General features: G+C 37.3%; 1 protein-coding gene across 11 annotated transcripts in view; it reads left to right on the top strand.

The window, feature by feature from the left end:
* Window positions 1–18,645, top strand: part of EPS8 (EGFR pathway substrate 8, signaling adaptor) — a 169,480-nt gene that overhangs the window by 85,223 nt on the left and 65,612 nt on the right. The window contains exon 1 of one of the 11 annotated variants that reach the window (XM_065523799.2): window positions 5,560–5,880. The exons of the other annotated variants lie outside the window; for them this stretch is intronic. The gene's annotated coding sequence lies outside the window, so the exon portion shown is untranslated. Of the gene's footprint in view, window positions 1–5,559; window positions 5,881–18,645 lie in introns of those variants that run through there. 11 annotated transcript variants of the gene reach the window in all.

Below are 18,645 nucleotides of genomic sequence, written 5' to 3'. Positions count from 1 at the left end.
TTTTTGTTTTTTGTTTTTTGTTTTTTTTTGAGAGGGAGTCTCGCTCTGTTGCCCAGGCTGGAGTGCAGTGGCACGATCTCGGCTCACTGCAAGCTCCGCCTCCTGGGTTTACGCCATTCTCCTGCCTCAGCCTCCTGAGTAGCTGGGACTACAGGCGCCCGCCACCGCGCCCGGCTAATTTTTTGTATTTTTAGTAGAGACGGGGTTTCACCGTGGTCTCGATCTCCTGACCTTGTGATCCGCCCGCCTCGGCCTCCCAAAGTGCTGGGATTACAGGCGTGAGCCACCGCGCCCGGCCACGCCTCGGAATCTTTAGCATCTCCAGAGTGGTGTTAACAGTGGGAATATATTCTGTTTCCTTAGGCTGCTGCTGTAAGGGCTTCGCCCTTTTGGAATAAATTTGTTCTTCTTATACTGCTTCCTAATAATCTTCACGGCAGAGAAATGTGGTTTATTTCATGGTGCTTAGCCTGACTCACAAACTACTTAAGAATTTCTTTTTCACATGTGTAGTCATTTAATGTTTAAACTAGTTTCCATGAACCAGTTATAAATATGAGTGAATACTTATTAGCTGACTTGACATCTGAAAGGATGGCCTTTCTACTGAAAGCAAAATATTGTAAGAGTCAGATGTTTGAACTCTTTTTAGTCTAGATTACTCAAGAGGAAACAAACAGCAAGATCCCATTTAATTGCTTGTTATTTTGAAGAAGGAAATGTTATGTTATTTTTCTTCCCCTAAGGGCTGTATCCAGGGCAGTATCGTTTTGGTGTTTTTATAGATCCGTGAGATATTTCCAATGTTTCAAAACTAAAAAACAAGTGAGATTGACATAAATGTATCTGGACAGTGTAATGTTTCAAAGCTTATCCAAGTAGTTGTTCTTTCAGATTGAAGACTTGGTGTTATTTGTACTAAAGTCCTATTGATATAATTAGTTTCATTAAAATTTTTAAACTAATGGATGAGAAGGACATACCTGAATCTAGGCATGGATTATGTAGATGTGAAATGTTAATACATATCTGTATATGTGTAATTGTGTGTGTGTGTATGCTTAAGTGTGTTTAAGTTACTATCAAGCATTCTAAAGGGGGATGGGTCACACATACAGACACAGCATAGAATCTGAGTTTGGGCTCTTGTGTTGGTCTGCCTGTGTTTAAGGCTTTACCATGTACTAACTATGTGATACTGGGCAAGGCACTTCATTGTTCTGTGCCCCTGTTTCCTCATCGGTAAACTGGAGATGAAAGTAGTACCTGCCTTTTAGAGTTGTGATTATCAATTGAATTAATGAGTGCAAAGAACTTACAACAATGTTTGACACATATAGGGACTTAGTGTTATTGTTTTTGTAAATTGTTATAAAATATTGGTGACACAGTTGATTCAGAGAGAGAAAAGAATTACCTGTTTAAAAAGTGACTGTTTTGAAGCCAAAGATATTAGTTAATTTAGCAGATTGAAGTCATAAGGTTGTTTATCATTAAGAGACTATGGTATAACGATGGACACAGGTAGGTAGTAGTTTATTCTTTATAATATACCTTATATTACCAATTTTTGACTATTTTTGAAGTCTTCTTTCTCCTGACCATATGTTTACTTTGAAACCTGGCTGGGTTTAGAAAATATATGTCCTTTGTCTATTTTGTGATAGACTTCAATTTTGTCTAATCAGTGTTTGAAAGAAATGGCACTTGTATGGACTTCCTTCCAAGAAAAACATTGGGTGTTTCAGGAAGTGGTCTTGGTGAGTCAGAGCATAGTACTTTTTCCTCTGAGTCAGTTTGGAACCTCCTTGATATAAATAGACATACTTTTACCAAAAGTTCTGCTTTTCAGATGTTAAAATCATCATTGATACATGGCTACACTAACAGCAGTGCCTTCATTGGTTTTTCTGCTCAGTTGGCATTGAGGCTCTTTATCTAATTGGGACTATAGAAATTCTGTGGAATAAATTTCTCTTTAAATTTTCAATTTAATTCTGTACTTCTAAATTAGTTTCTGTTTTCATATCAGTTTTGCTTCAGAAAGGAGTGGAGTCAGGTGACCAGTTGCGTAAATTTTAGAGGAATTTATATTGGTGATAATATACACTTTAGTCATTAGAATTCTATGACTTCTTTTGTAGCACACTCATATAACTCTTATAGCACAATTTCAGTTCGAGGATTATTTTGCAAAAGACTGTACTAGTTTGCCACAACTCAAGAGTTGTTTAGAAGATAGAAAATAATACATTAGAGTGGTTCTTCATAACCACGTTAAAAAACATTAAACATGATAAATAATTGCCAATTGACTAGATATTGTTAATGTTGAGTTTTTTACCCAAAAATCACATGGTCACATGACCTCTAAAAAGAACTACAAGGATTTTTTTCTTCATTTGCCAAAATGCCTCCTGTGTTCAAGCGATTCTTGTGCCTCAGCCTCCAGAGTAGGTGGGACTACACGTTGTGCACCACCATGTCCGGCTAATGTTTGTGTTTTTAGTAGAGGTGGGGTTTCACCATGTTGGCCAGGCCGGTCTTGAACTCCTGACCTTGTGATCTGCCCACTTCAGCCTGCCAAAGTGCTTGGATTACAGGCGTGAGTCACCGCACCTGGCCTAAGGGAAGACTTTTAAAAAGGGGTGGAAATTGAGGAATTGAGAAACTGCTAAATGGGAGGTATAAAGTAGTGGAAAGGGCATTTAGGATAAGAACAGACACTTAAAGGTGAGTCAGTCAAGATATGCTCAGGACAGAGTGGTAGGAATGAAGGTTTATATGTAGGAGTATTTGAGAGAATATGGATTACTAGAAAAATTATGTAAGCCAAAATTGTGGTGAACTTTGAATTGTACACTGAAAAATTGTATGCGTGAGTGTGTAGTTGGTAACACTGTTTAATTGTCATATGTTTCTCTTGAGTTGTAATTGGTTGAATGAAACTGGTTTTTAGTGAATTTCATTTTATAACTAATATTTAAAGAAAACTTTTCTCTTTCTCTTAAATATATAATTCTGCAGGAAAATAAAGGAACTGATAGATATAGATGTCAAATGATCTGTGTGTGTTTTTGCATATAATCTTCATAACAATCATTCTCATTTTACAGATGAGTAAACCGAGGCTGAGATAGGATAGTGACTTAAGGTCACAGAGAGATGTTAGTCAGGATTTACACTCAGGGCTGCTCATCTTCATACTGTTTTCTTTTCACTATGGCAAAATACCACAATAAGAGCACTGGGACATACTCAGTAAGTTTTTATTATTTCCAATAGCTATGAAAAAGCAACTCAAAGGCATTTTTCTTCTCAACAGAAGTATTACTTGCTTTTAGGGATAGGTCTTTGGACTCTAGGAAACTGCCTTGTGGGTAAGCTTGCTCTCCTCCTCTTGGGGAGCAGCGTTCTGTAAGGTTTGCAGGGGCAGTCAAATTGGTGGAGGGATCATTTGTAGGTTGTGGTGAGCCATGCTGTGGATCATCTGTCCTTTGCCCATTTATATTAGTAGATTGATGGTCATTTTCATTTTTTCAAATCTGAAGCATCTGGGCCTTGATTAGTTGGAGTCTTTAATTTTCATTCTTGACATATACAACATTTACAAGAATATGCTACATTGTTTTATCCTATTTCCTTCATAATGGGGAAGCAGTCATGTGGCTCTTGGCAAAACTGACCTTCCCTGAGGTTTCAACAGTGGCAGTTGAGATAAAACACCATTCTTGTAAACACTGAATCTCCTATCACCTAAATTACAAACTGGTATCCTGGAAAAATTTCTTTGATAGGATCTGGAATTGAACAGCTCAGTTCTTAGGAGAGCAGGGAAAGTCATGTTTTCCCCAGCTAACTAGTTTGAATGTGCTACTATGTGCTGGTACGTGCTATTCCCAGGGCTTCTTAGCAGCCAAATTGTTTTTTTTTAAAGGATGAAGATTTATTTTTCCACTCCATTTGAGGAAAATAAGGAAGTTGGCTGGCAATAAGAGAGATCAACATGGAGGGGCTGGAGGAGAGAGATGTCTGTTTACTGTGTGGATGAGGTTAAGTTAAAGAGGGGGTTGGGGCGTCTAGTTGACACTGCTTGTTCTTTGCCTTGAGTACTTCTTGTTAGAAGCTGGAGCTGCTGAATATTTTCTGTTTTAACTTACTTGGTTAAAGTATTTTCTAGTAAGATTTTAAAATTACTTTTAGAACATTGTTTTATCTGTCTTTTCTTATAAGAAGATTTGAGATAAACATCTCTATTTGGCCAAGTAATAAAAGATTCACAGGCATAATTTTTTATAAAAGATTTTAGGAAATTCTAGAGTTTTTCCATTTTACCTTTATTAAACAGTTTCAGAAAGTCTTTTAAAATACATATTCCTTTCATAATCATTCACATGTCCCCATGCTTTGTAAAACACATGTTGCCTCAAAGTTGGATATAAAAGTGTCATTTCTAGTTTTATTGATAGCTTTTATACAACTGGAAATATGTTCCCATAGAGAAATTTCTGTAATAAGCATGAACTTAATGGAATAAAGTCAAGGTGATGCCATGCTCCTTTGGAATTTGGTGATTCTTTTGTCATTCTAGTGTCCATTGTCTTTATTCTGGTACTACCTTGGCCTTCATATTGATACTATTTCTAATAATCCTGATCATCTTCCGCTTGGACTTCTTAAACTTTCAGAATCCAGTTCCCTTTTCTTCTTACTTACCAGTAAAGCTAGATTATCAGGTCTTTTTTATACAGATGTAGGACTATCATCTGTAATTTTTGGCAAATGAAGAAAAAAAATGCTTGTAGTTCTTTTTAGAGGTCATGTGACCATGTGATTTTTTGGGTAAAAAACTCTAGCCATTATTTTCCTCTATGTGGGAAAGCGGTTGAATTTTATCCCACATCTACTATTAATTACCTCTTTGACAGTGAACATGTTATTAAACTCTGTACCTAGCCTGCTCATCTGTAAAGTGGGAATGATAATTGTTCCTACTTCATGAGGCAGTTGTGACAATTAAAAGAAAATGACACATGGAAAGCAGTTAGAACTGTGCCTGTCACGCCGTGTTTTCTAGATGTAAGCCATTGCCGCTGCTGCTGCTGCTCTGCCTCTTCCTCTTCCTGCTGTCACTGCTATCGGCAGTTAGTAATAGTTTAGTTTTCCTTTGCGCCCTGATTTTGTACCACCATTTGGCTTAGAATGGGGGACAGCAGTTATACCATGTAAGTGATATCCCATTTGTTTAATCAAGAGCTAGAACTAATTTGGGGGGTTATTTAGAAAAATTAAACTTTTTCTTCCTATAAGCAACGCATTTTAATCAATTTGTGCTTCTCCCTCAAGTTTTCCCTTCTTCAGTCTACAGGCCATTTTCCCAGTTGCTTAGAGATGGGAACTGTGGGAATAGAAAGAAAGAAATGCAAATGCTGGCCTTAGGATAATTCCCTCTTCAAATCTCCTCTTCTGACCTAAAATAGCCTGCTTATGCAAACAAATCTATCTGAAATTCCCAAACAAAAATCTACATAATGTGATCCGAGAACATGAAGGTTCTTTGGTCATTCTCCCTTGCCTGCTAATCCAAACACCGTTTTTCACTTATTAATTCACTATAAAGTGGTGTGTTTCTGCTTGGTTTTAATTCCAGATGCCCAAGTTTAGGAATGTAATTCCTGGCAAATATTTCTGGGGTTTTATAAATTGACACTGGCCTAAAACTGGACGTGTAAAAAAGCCCCATTTCTTCCCAAGTGGAATAGCAGTTCAGGTGTTTTTCTCTGACCTTCTGATTCATCAAGTCCATGTTCTGCTGCAACCTCCGCCTCCTGGGTTCAAGCAATTCTTCTGCCTCAGCCTCCCAATTAGCTGGGATTACAGGTATGTGTCACCATACCCAGCTAATTTTTTGTATTTTTAGTAGAGACGGGGTTTCACAATGCTGGCCAGTCTGGTCACGAACTCCTAACCTCGTGATCTGCCCACCTTGGCCTCCCAAAGTGCTGGAATTACAGGCGTGAGCCACTGCGCCCAGTCAAGTCCATGTTCTTAAACTTGGAAAGTCTCTAAAGTTAGTGTTTTATAGATTTTACTGTTTTATTTTTGTGTTTCTTCATCCCTACTGTCTTTTAGTTTGTTTTGCTTATGTTCAAACTGCTACCTGAAATACAGTAAATAATAGCATTCTCATTCAGAATTATTTTCACATATTTTTTTGTCAACAGAATATTGTTTCACCTGTCTTGAAACATTAAAAACACCTTCAATAAATGCATAAATTCTTTGTTTTAAAGGTAGATTAATTATCCTGGATTTTAAATAGAGAAATCCTGAGATAACATTTTCCGAATGAATCTGTCCCGTACTTTTGAGAAGTTCATAGCTAGGTTTGATGCAGTCTGTGTTTGTATCTTATAAATGCTATCTGTTTTGTTTTTACTTTTTAACAAATTAACAGAAGTTGTCATATTTATTCTTTTTGCAACCTCCACCTCCTGGGCTCAAGTGATTCTCCTGTCTCAGCCTCCCGAGTAGCTGGGATTACAGGTGGCTGCCACCAAGTCTGACTGATTTTTATATTTTTGGTAGAGACGGGGTTTCACCATGTTGGCCAGGCTGGTCTCAAACTCCTGACCTCAGGTGAGCCACCTACCTCGGCCTCCCAAAGTGCTTGGATTACAGGTGTGAGCCACCACGCCCCACCTCATTTTCTTATTTCGTGCTCTCCTCTCACTAGATTGTAAGCTCCATGAAGGTAGGAGCCCTGTCTGTTTTGCTAACTGTGCACTCAATATGTAGAGCTACCCTGTCTAGTGTGGTAGCTGTTAGTCTGTATGTGGTTATTAGCATTTAAATTTAAACTAATTTATATGTAATAAAACTTAAGTTTCTTAGTGGCACTACCCATATTTCAAGTGCTCAACACTTGTGCTCAGCTACTGTATTGAGCGGTGCTAATACAATACATTTCTATTATTCTAAGAAGTTGTATTGGATTGTGCGAGAGCACTGATGGTTACGTAGCACATTCTGGTTACGTAGTAAATATTTGTTAAATGAATGAGTGAATGAATGAAGATTGGCAGTTGCCAATTAATGTTGAATGAATCTTGTTTGAATAATCATGTATAAAAGTTCTTTTAGTTTTTAATTAATCCATGTTGACATTTCCCCAGCCAACTTCAAAATACTGGATTTATCATTAGTAAAAGGAAAGTATATAATAGTGGTTAAAAGCACAACTTGTTGCTGATGTCATGGCCAAATTACCTTTACTTATAACTCTAATAAGTCTCAGATTCTCATTAAAGTAGGAATAAGAAGTTCTTATTACCTCTTAATAAGAAGTAAGATAATGCATGTAAAGTGCTTGCACAGTGGCTGACGCATTAAAATACTTAATAAATAAGCATTATTTTTACAATAATGAAATAGTAAGATATGTCTAAATTTACCTCATTCATGGATGATTTCATGGTTATGAAGAACTTTACTGCTGGTTTGGAGAACTTCTATTATAATCGCACATTTTTCAAAGGTAGTGCTATTCATAGTCAAAGCTTATATTTACTGACTTTTAAATATGAAATATAATAGGCTTAATTATATTTTCACATTGGAATTAACTTTTTGTTCTTCCTTTATATTTTATGACTATGTAAGTAGGTTAACTCTCAAGAAGAGAGAAGAGAATTTCATACTACTTTTACAGGCGACTTGAATTTTAAAACTAATGCACAGGTATCTCTGCTTTTGTTTTGGAGTAGTTCACAAATAATTTGTTCCCAACTTATCAATTTATTTATTTATTTATTTATTTTTTATTTATTTATTTTTTTTGAGACGGAGTCTCACTCTGTTCCCCAGGCTGGAGTGCAGTGGCGCGATCTCGGCTCACTGCAAGCTCCGCCTCCCGGGTTTACGCCATTCTCCTGCCTCAGCCTCCTGAGTAGCTGGGACTACAGGCGCCCGCCACCTCGCCCAAATGGTCTTGATCTTGTGACCTCGTGATCCGCCCGTCTCGGCCTCCCAAAGTGCTGAGATTACAGGCTTTAGCCACCGCGCCCAGCCCAACTTATCAATTTAAATGGGCTTCTTTTTGGGAAAAACATTAATGAAAATGGATAAAGTAGTGGTTATTTACCTAAGGATGAATTCCACGTTTTATTTAGGCACCTAAATAATTTCTAGAAAAGCAATTAAAGCAAGAGCTTTTCATGAACAGTAATGTCTGATTTAACTGGGGATATTGCCTCACGTCCATGCTTTAGAGCATTGTTTTTTCTCTGGGATTTGAAAACAGAGTTTGCTGTTATAATAACAATAGGTAGTTAAACATATACTACCAAAATACCAGCTGACTTTGTCAAATGTAAATTTTTTGTGTGTGTTACTTTCACTCTGGTTGTTATGGTACCTTTATTTTTAGTGTAAACTTGTACTCATATTTCATAGTCCATCTGAACCTCTCAAGTTCATATTAGAGGTGACTTGAATTTTTCATTTGGGTTTTTCATTGACAAATATTTCTTAATGTTTAGACAATGAAAATATGCTACAGAAAAATGGCAGACTAACCATATACATTTGTTTCATTTTTTGAAAAAATTTACTTTAAGTTCTGGGATACATGTGCTCAACATGCAGGTTTGTTACATAGGTATACATGTGTCATTGTGGTTTGCTGCCCCTATCAACACGTCACTTAGGTATCAAGCCCGGCATGCATTAGCTATTTGTCCTGATGCTCTCCCTCCTCTTGCCCCATCTCTATCTGATAGGCCTTGGTATTTTTTGCCTCCCTGTGTCCATGTGTTCTCATTGTTCAGTTCTCACTTATGAGTGAGAATATGCAGTGTTTGGTTTTCTGTTACTGTGTTAGTTTGCTGAGGATAATGGCTTCCAGCTTCATCCATGTCTCTGCAAAGGATATGATATCATTTGTTTTTATGGCTGCATAGTATTCCATGATAGTATATGCATTTATTTCACTTCCTCCAAATAAAATAACAGTAAAGGGATTTTTAAAATGCAGAAAGCCAGTGAGACAAAGGGACTCTGTAAAGCCTGTGGATAATTGTGATTAACCTAGAAGTCCTCAGATGCTGAAACCTAAGCTACTATTGAGAGACATTGAGAAACAACCTTATTTTCACTTCAGAACCTCCAACTGCCTCGACAGTGAGCGTGAGGCTGAGAATAGTAGGACGTATTAGTCATGTGTTTAAAGTGAACTTGGATCCCAGCTGCCTCCTCACACTCCAGTAAAACCAGTAGTTTATTCTGTGGAGAATGTGAACTAGAGGACTCGGTTGGGGATACCAAGGCACAGAGAGAGGGTGAAAGATGAAATGAAATGCTTACTAAACAGCAAGACACCCTGACTGACTTCTTCCACTTACTGCCGAAGTTTTGGCAGTCAGCTTTACATTCTCTAAACGTGGAACTGGAAGATACTTCCCTGGAGAACCTGACTGATCTATGCAAAAGACCTGTAGACACTGATGGTTGGGGTCTACAAACAGGACTGCTGTGCAGGGAAGCCCACTTGTTCACCATCCCTACCCATATATACTGACTTTCTTGCCAGCTTTTTAGGGCTTTATCTTCAATATGAGTAATAACCAGTAATCACCTGATATTTAAAGCAATTCAGGAGCCAAAACAAACCTAGAGAAAACAAGGAAATTGTCATAAAGAGACAATGAAGGGAGAAGAAAACTTAAAAACATTATCATGAATGTACTCAGAAAGATCAGAGAATATACTGTAATTACAAAATAAGTATAGACACTATAAGAAAAGGAAGCTTTCTTTTTCTTATGTACTCCTGGAAAATGGAACTGATAGAAGAAATAAGAAACTCAAAATGTTTTTTGAAGATAAAAAAGAGGAAGCTACCCAGAAAGTAGAAAAAAAATTACAAAATGAAAAACAAAAGAGAAAATACAAAAGTAGAGACTTAGACCAGGAGGTCCTACTCTGAGCAACTGAATTTTTTAGAAAAAGGAGATATATATAGAGTAAGGAAACTATGAAAGAAATAGCAAATGAAAATTTCCTGGACTTTAGGAAAATGATGTTCAAGTTTGAAAAGGCCTATTGTGTTTCCAATATGCTGAATTTTTCAAAAAACACCCATACCAATGTATAGCACCATAACATTTCAGAGCATCAGGGGTAAAAATGAAGATCCTAGACTCCAGACAGAAGAAAACAGGCTCTATACAAAAAATCGGGAGTCAGAGTGGCCCCTAACATTCAGCAGGGGCCATTGAAGACAGAACCACAATGGCTTCAAAATTCTGTGGCAAAACAAAAACAAAAAACAAAAAACCTCTTAAAATCTACAATTTGAAACCAAGACAAACAGTCCATCATGTGTAAAGGTAGAATAAACACATTTTTTGTCATATAAAGTTTGAAAAATGTACTTTTGTAATACTCTTTCTCAGGAAGTTCCCTGAAGTACGTGCCGTACCAAAATATAAAAGAAAAAGCATGGAAAGAGGGAGGTCCAGGATCCAGGAAGCAAGGCTCCAAGACAGGAGGAAGATGAAGGGGATACACAGGGCGGTGAGGAATGTGGATCCCATGATGAAAGCTGTTCGGACCTTAGAGAGTAATCAGTTCAAGTGGAGCAGTCATATATCTGGGAAAGAAGCCTGCAGAAAGACAGAAATGTTAGAGTAATGATAGAATGGGTAGTGCTTCAGTGTATTGAAAGGCGGGCTCCACTTCTGGTGGTGTAAAGTAATAAAATTAACGAGGGGACATAGGAACACTAAAAGTTGGGCGGGGGATAATTATTAACAAATAGAAGACAAATGTATAAAAATGGAAGGGTATTCTTAGTATACTGTGAATAGCATTTACATAGATACAATAAATAAACACTGAACTTTAGTCTCACAAAAATGTGGTGTATCTGTAATTCGTCCTCTGTGATATGATTCTCACTTCATCTCCAACCTCATCCCTCATAACTTCCTACCAAACTGCTGACAGTTTCCTAAGTGTCCAAAGCCATCTCCTGCCTTTGCTCTTCTCTTTTGCCTTCTGGCTTAGCTCCTGCATCACAGCCTGTGAAGGAAGGCAGTTAGGAACTGAATATCTCCCGCTTCCAGCCCTAGGCGCAGGCCTTGCATACTGACCTTCTACCTGCCACACTGCACTATAAATGATCTTTTGGATGTCTCTCTGCCCCATTATACTATACATTTCTAAAAGTCATTATCTTTCTTTCTTTTTTTAAATTTTTTTTTTATTATTGGTAGAACTGGGACCTTACTCTGTTGACCAGGCTGGTCTCAAATTCCTGGCCTCAAACAATACCCCCACCTTGACTTCCCAAAGTGTTGGGATTACAGGCATAGTAAACCACTGTGCCCGGCCTCTCTTGCCTTTTTTGGTCTAGTCATTCTTTGAGGGAGATTGTATCCTCTAGATCCACCCCTAATCTAGTTGCCCTTGAACTTCATACTTTGCTGTCTTCTATTGCCTATAATGTGGTCTTTTCTTAAAGATGCTTTTTTTCCCCCCTAAAATTTCTTTATAAGCAGGAAAGCTTCAAGGAAAGTTTGTCCTAGGTTTTCTGTGAGTTGGATGAGGTGCTAGAGATTTGTTTTCTTAGTAGGATTACCTACTGACAATCTGGCTTGTTTTTTTTTTATATTCAGCCAAGTATAGACAGTTAGTGGAACTGACTTTTTTGTTTGGTCTTGACTCTTCTTTGTTGCATCACTTTCTAGCAGCCTATTAGGACTTCCTCTATTCTTGAAGATAAATGAAAAATAGTATTTTGAAAAGAGTACATTTTTATCTTTGTGGACAAAATGTTAAGAGGCATAGGATAATAGGAAGAAGGAACAGTTAAGAATTGAGGGTTTTACCTTACCTGCTTAGTCATGAACTTTTCATAGACTTAAAAAGTTATACTTATTGCTCTTGATACAGTCTGATACCTAGAAAAGTAAACAAAGTATTCTGTTAGAAAGCAATTACCTTCCCCCATATAATCATTCTGCTGGCCATTGGATCTGTAAAACCATGTATTGCTAAAATAGAACAGACAAATTGAAACAATGGATAATCCTTGATAAGATATAATACCTCTGTGTTCTCTTATCAAAACAATCAATGTTAGAATATTATGGCAGGCAGGAGGAGAGGAAGTTGAGATGAGAAATAGTGACTGTCAATAAAATATATGAGAAGTACTTTGGGGGTAGTGTAAGTATGTGCATTATAATACACTAGAAAGAGTTATTTAACCTTTACAAAAATAGAATTCGTATGCTTTTTAAAAAAGTCCTGTGTGGTTTAACAATTAAGTTTTTACTTGTAGTACTATCCGGGAGATGTATTTATGATCTAGAAAAGTGGGATGAATTCAGTACAGCAGTTGCCTAAAGGTACCATTTTCCACTTTGTAGGTTGTAAGCATTTATAAAGATATATTGTACATTTTAGAAAAGATTGATCCTCTTAAGGAGCTGTACGGAAATGCAGTGAGTCACCTGCAGTATTTTGTTTGCTGCTTAATGTCCTTTGCTCTAGGTGATGCAGAGGAAGGTAATCATGTGGTGACAGGGTGGTTAAATATTAAAATATTATATCTCATCTGTGGGTTATAGCTCTTCTCGCTGTACCTGTAATGTTTTACGATTTACTATTTTTAGAGGCCATTTAATACGCCAGAGTGGAATTTGAATTCAGGCGTTTCAGTCTCATTAAAGATGATATTACCAACGTTTCTGCTCTCCTGGTCCACCTCCTTCCCCCACCCCCAGCCTCTGCTAACTACCATCCTACTTTCTATTTCCATGAATACCACTTTTTTACATTCTGCGTATAAGTGAAATCTCTGTGCCTGGCTTAATTCACTTAACAATGGGTACACAGTTTCAGTTAGGAGGAATAAGTTCTGGTGACCAATTGCACAGCACAGTGACTGTAGTTAATACTAATGTTTTGTATATTTCAAAATAGCTAACAGAGAGGGTTTAAAAATGTTCTTACCACAAAGAAATGATAAATATTTGAGGTGTTGGATATGCTAATTAACCTGATTTAATCATTTCATAGTTATACATGTATCAAAACACCACATTGTATGCTATATATACTATTATTTATTTGTCAATTAAAAACCAAACAAAACTTTTTTAAAAGATGTTTTTAGAGTATGTTTTTCCATCTACCCACCCAGCTGGTTTATGTCAGGCCCTGGTAAGTCTTTATCTGTTTGCTTTTGTAAAGTATGTTGAACTGTACTAATTTAGCATGTGGTGCTATTATGGAAAAAGGATATTTAGCATTAAAAATATATTTAATCCTAGTTTTCTCAGTAAATACTCTTCCTTTCCAAAAACTAGCATTTTTAATATCTTATTTTAAGAACTGTTGATTAGAATAAAGAATATAATTGCACATAGAGTGAATAAAACTGAAAACTTTTGGCAGGCACACAGTGGTCAAACTATCACACAATGGTGTAACTTATTGAAAAAAAAAAAAGGAATATAAGTCAGTCAGATCAGAGTTTTAGTTCTGCTTCTAATTTTAGCTTCTTGTGTTACTGAAACAAGAAAAGTTCCTTTGTCCCCCTCGCAGGGCATGCAATGCGGGTGTGGCTTGTTGCTTCAGTGCCTGCTGCTCAGACCTCTAGGGGAGCATGCAGAGGACAGGCTGTGAGGTTCCAACCCCACAGTAGTGTCTCGGGGTGAATGTTTACAGATGAAGCCCCAGTGGGCGTGTGTTACAGGGTGCTCTTTTAGTTTTGCTGTCTATAGACGGCTTGTGTTAACCAGCTCAATTAGACCCTCTACCTTATTGCAAGGACAGGGGGCTTTCTGTATCCTGGGGTTATTGCCTTGGTGTACCAGAAGAATCAATTCACATGTGGGCTTGGAGAATGAGTGCAGGGTTTTATTGAGTGGAGGTAGGTCTCAGCAGATGAGGGAAGCCAGAAGGGAGATGGTTTTCCCCTGGAGTCCGGCTGCTCAGTAGCCTGGGATCTCCTCAGACTGCCCCAGCCAAAATCCAAACTCCGGGTCATTCTGCTGGTCAGTGGCCTGCAGCATGCTGGTGCCTGTCGGGGTGTTCCTCTGCCGATGTGTCCCTCTCAATGTCCAGCTGCTCGCCTCGGCCTCCCAAAGTGCTGGGATTACAGGCTTGAGCCACCCCAGGAGATCGAGACCATCCTGGCTAACACGGTGAAACCCCGTCTCTACTAAAAAATACAAAAGAACTAGCCGGGCGAGGTGGCGGGCGCCTGTAGTCCCAGCTACTCGGGAGGCTGAAGCAGGAGAAGGGCGTGAACCCGGGGGGTCGGAGCTTGCAGTGAGCGGAGATCGCGCCACTGCACTCCAGCCTGGGCGACAGAGCAAGACTCCGTCTCAAAAAAAAAAAAAAAAAAATGTCCAGCTGCTTATGTGTCTGCCTGCTAGGTTCTCAGGGTTTTTATAGGCACAGGATGGGGGCATGGCAGGCCAGGGTGGTCTTGGGAAATGCAACATTTGGGCAGGAAAACAAAAATGCCTGTCCTCATCTAGGTCCATGGGGGTGGAGGCCTAACCAGTGACCACGCCTTCCTCTACCCAGCACTTCCCTTCTCCCCTTCTGTATTATTTAAAGGGACCACTCCCTTCCCTTCCGTATCATTACCACTTAGGCGAATGACTTAACCGCCTTGAGGCTGTCATCTCACCCACAAATAGAGCCAATAACTAGCCGATAATGTTTTAAGGATAAAGTGAGGTGATATTTGTAAAATGTCATATGAAGTGGGGGCTCATTAAATGTTTTCCTTCGGTTTCTCCTTTGCGTTCTCTTCTGCCTAGGATTTTACCTTAGGTGCAAATAAGACATTATTTTCAGTCATTCATGGCACTATATGATTTTAAGTTTCAAAATGCCACACAGATGGCAATCTCTTTGTTTCAATTTCTTCATCTATAAAATGAGAATGAAGAATAGTACCTCCTTCAAAAACTAATGTGAAGATTAAGTAAGACAATAGAATGCATTTAGCATGATACCCGATGCAGGGTTAAAACTCAATAAATAGAAGTGATTCTTTTTAAAATTAGCATAGTTTCCCAAGTCGGTAAAATATCAACAATATTTTGAACTGAGATATTAGTAATTTCCACGTATAGTATAGCATCCAATAGTACACGTGTGCTGATGATGTCATCATAGCAACTCAGGGAATAGACAAGAATTGGAGGGAAATACAATAGTAGTATTCGGATATGTCTATGGCTCTTTTCTGTGTTAGGCCTTCCTATGAAATCCATCACAATAGCAAACATAATTAGTGCTAAAGTAGTTCTTTCTAAAGTTACATATTACATTTTGTTATAAGTAGTTTTCTTCAGCCACTTGTTAAGCAAACAACATTCTGATTTGATCATAGACTTTTCCCAAAATTATGTTCTAATTTATAAACTTAAGAATTTTGTCATAAAGAAAGAGGAACTAAGTTAACTGTTTTAAGTGATTTTATTGTGTTGATTTAAAGGCATAAAACTGCTCCATTTACACTGATACTGGTCTTGAGAAAATACTATTCTTCTATATGGCCTAGAAATTATTGTAATACCTTCACAGGCATTAACCACATTATTGTTACAAGAGCTTAATATCCTTATTAGTTATTTGAGTTTATTCACACATAAAAATTCTTTGTTACTCAATGTTTGAACAAATAGCATAGAAAAATACATGGTGCCATCTTTACCAATGGTACTGGTAAGAAATATTAAAACGTGATTGCTCTAGAAGACACTGCAGGAGACAGAATGTGTGATGATTTAAGAGGTTTAAAGAAGATTTTTTAAAATATGTTTTAAGCAAAATCATTGGTAGACAGTGTCACAAAGTACTGGTAGAAATTAAGTTTCACTGATCTTTTAGTTAAAATCCTGAGTAATGATAGTGCCCCCTCCCACTTGCTTGTAACTTAGACTGGGAGACATCAATTAAATTAAATTGAAACCTAGACATAAATGTTTCAATGTCATATCCAAACACACTTCTGTAGATAAAAAAATCTGTGATATTTTCTGAGAACACAAGTCATTTGAAGGACAGTTAAATATGCAGAGAGTTACTAATTATATGACAGCAAGATGGGGTAGGTAGTTTTGACATTGAGTCATGACTATATACTCATCTGCCAATTTGAAAATTGATACTAGATGCAAGCAAGAGTAAAGAAAAGGAATCTAAAACTTATATTTGAGAATCTTAAAACTTTCTAATACAAATTTAATCTGCTGAGTTAGCCTTATAGCCTTATTTCTTCTTAAAGTCATTTTTTATACATTCCACCTCCTTTCTTTTTGAAAATTATAGTGTGTTACATTTTTGATGTGCTTAACTTAGATCTTAAATGTATCATTTGTATCCTTCTAATTGCCAAAGAATTTTATTTTCTGTAGAAAATAAAATCATAGTAACTACGACTTACGAAAAGTGTTTTCATAAGGAAATTGATGCTGTTACTTAAAATCAAATATAGCTGACCCTTGAGCAAACACAGGAATTAGGGGTGCTGACCCCCACTCAGTCGAAAATCTGTGTATAACTTCGACTCCTCTAAAACATATAATAATAGCCTACTGTCTACCTAAGATAATGTAAACAGTGATTAACATATTTTGTATATGTATTATATATTCTAAAATAAAGTAAGCTGGAGAAAATAAAATCTTAAGGAAGAGAAAATATGTTCACTATTCATGAGCTAGAAGTGGATCATCATGAAGGTCTTCATCCTTGTTGTCTTCATGTTGAGTAGGCTGAGGGAGAGGAAGTGGAGGGGTCGATTTTGCTGTCTCAGGGCGGCAGAAGTGGAGGAAAATTTGCTTATAAGTGGACTCTGCAGTCCCACCTTCTGATGTTCAAGAGCCAACTGTAGATGGTAGCTATGATGATGGCGTTAGTGTATACTTTCAGTAGAATTATGTAGTTAGTGTGATTAACTGCATTTGTGAATCTTTAAACTTAAAAGTGATTAAAAAAAAAAAAAACCTTTATCTCCTTAGTTTTTAGGTTGCTTTAACAGTGTATAAAAATAAAGACACTTAATTTTTCAGTTAGAGTTGATCATTATTTTTAATTGTGTATATGGCGTATATGGGTATAAACTGGATATGTCTTAAAAGCCTAATGGAAAAAAAGACAAACATTTGTGATTGTTTCTTTTGCATGGTATACACTGCAATTGCTCACATTGGACATTTGAAAGCCTCCATATTTACCGCATAACCCACCGTGATAAGTGAACCTGTGATTGCCAAATGACAAAAAGTTTCTATATTTAAAATTCAATTTAGCAAATTGACATTTTCTATCCCCTTTTCTAATGTTCTCTTATTCTAACAGATCACTATTTTGAAACAAAACAGAGACCATGCATTTATTTGATTGTCTTGAACAATTAAACATGAAAAGATGAGATGCTGTGGCTATCATTTTTCATTAAAACCAGCTGCTGTGGTTTTAAAATGCAAACCAGATCAAAATCAGCACAAACCCTGGGGGTTTAATTTATATACTGAATGAAGCAGCTTGCTTTGAAAGAACACTTCCTTTTTTTCAGTTTTGGAAGGAACTTGCACATCTGTCTCCTTTCATCTTTACACTAGCACTGTGAGCTCAGAAGACGAAGAATTATCTCTGTTTTACTCACGAGAACATTGAGACAGAGACTTAATTGACTTTCCTAGCCCAATTAGTGCCAAGAATAGTGTTAAAATTCCAGACTATCTCTAGTTCCATAATGTTATTCCAGGCCTCTGTTCTGGCCCAAATTATAGAACGTAGGAATGATGTGCTGTAGTTGGATCCTTTAGGCTTATGAGAGCCAATTGTGAAGGATTTAGGAATTTCGTAAGCTGCTATTAAACCACCGACTGCTTGAAATTGGCCATGGTGGGAATATTTATACCATGGAAATCAATAAGCACTACAAATCAGGCCCTCTGCCTTGTCCCACCCTGAGAATTGGTTTACCAGCACACCACTGATGGTATCTAAGTTCTTTAAAAATGGATAAGAATGGCCCTCAAAACACTGGAATTTAATTCAAGCTTCCCTATCCACTGCTTAAAAGCAAGTTTATAAATTAAGAAGCAAAGAAAGATTGGCTTCTGCCCTGCACATGCACTGTACTTATAAAATTACATGTATGTTACATTGCTGTGCTCCATTTTTGTTGTTTTCCTTTATACCACTGATGGTATAAACTGAAGAAGGAAAACAACAAAAATGGAGCACAGCAATGTAACATACATGTAATTTTATAAGTACAGTGCATGTGCAGGGCAGAAGCCAATCTTTCTTTGCTTCTTAATTTATAAACTTGCTTTTAAGCAGTGGATAGGGAAGCTTGAATTAAATTCCAGTGTTTTGAGGGCCATTCTTATCCATTTTTAAAGAACTAGGTCAAGTCCCAGTCCTTCCAGAAAGTAGACAGTCTTCATGGCCTTTTCCCTCTCCGAACTTCTAACAGATTTAAAATAGAGCTACATACATTGGGACTTAATTCCTTACTATTTGTTTTACGTGAATTAACTTTGTTTCCCTAAGAACACAGTAAACTCTTTGAAGAGTGGAACATGAATTTCCTTCTTT

The sequence above is a fragment of the Macaca fascicularis genome, chromosome 11 (assembly GCF_037993035.2).
Source record: "Macaca fascicularis isolate 582-1 chromosome 11, T2T-MFA8v1.1".
NCBI classification, from domain to species: Eukaryota; Metazoa; Chordata; class Mammalia; order Primates; family Cercopithecidae; genus Macaca; species Macaca fascicularis.
This window is presented reverse-complemented; position numbering and strand designations above follow the sequence as displayed.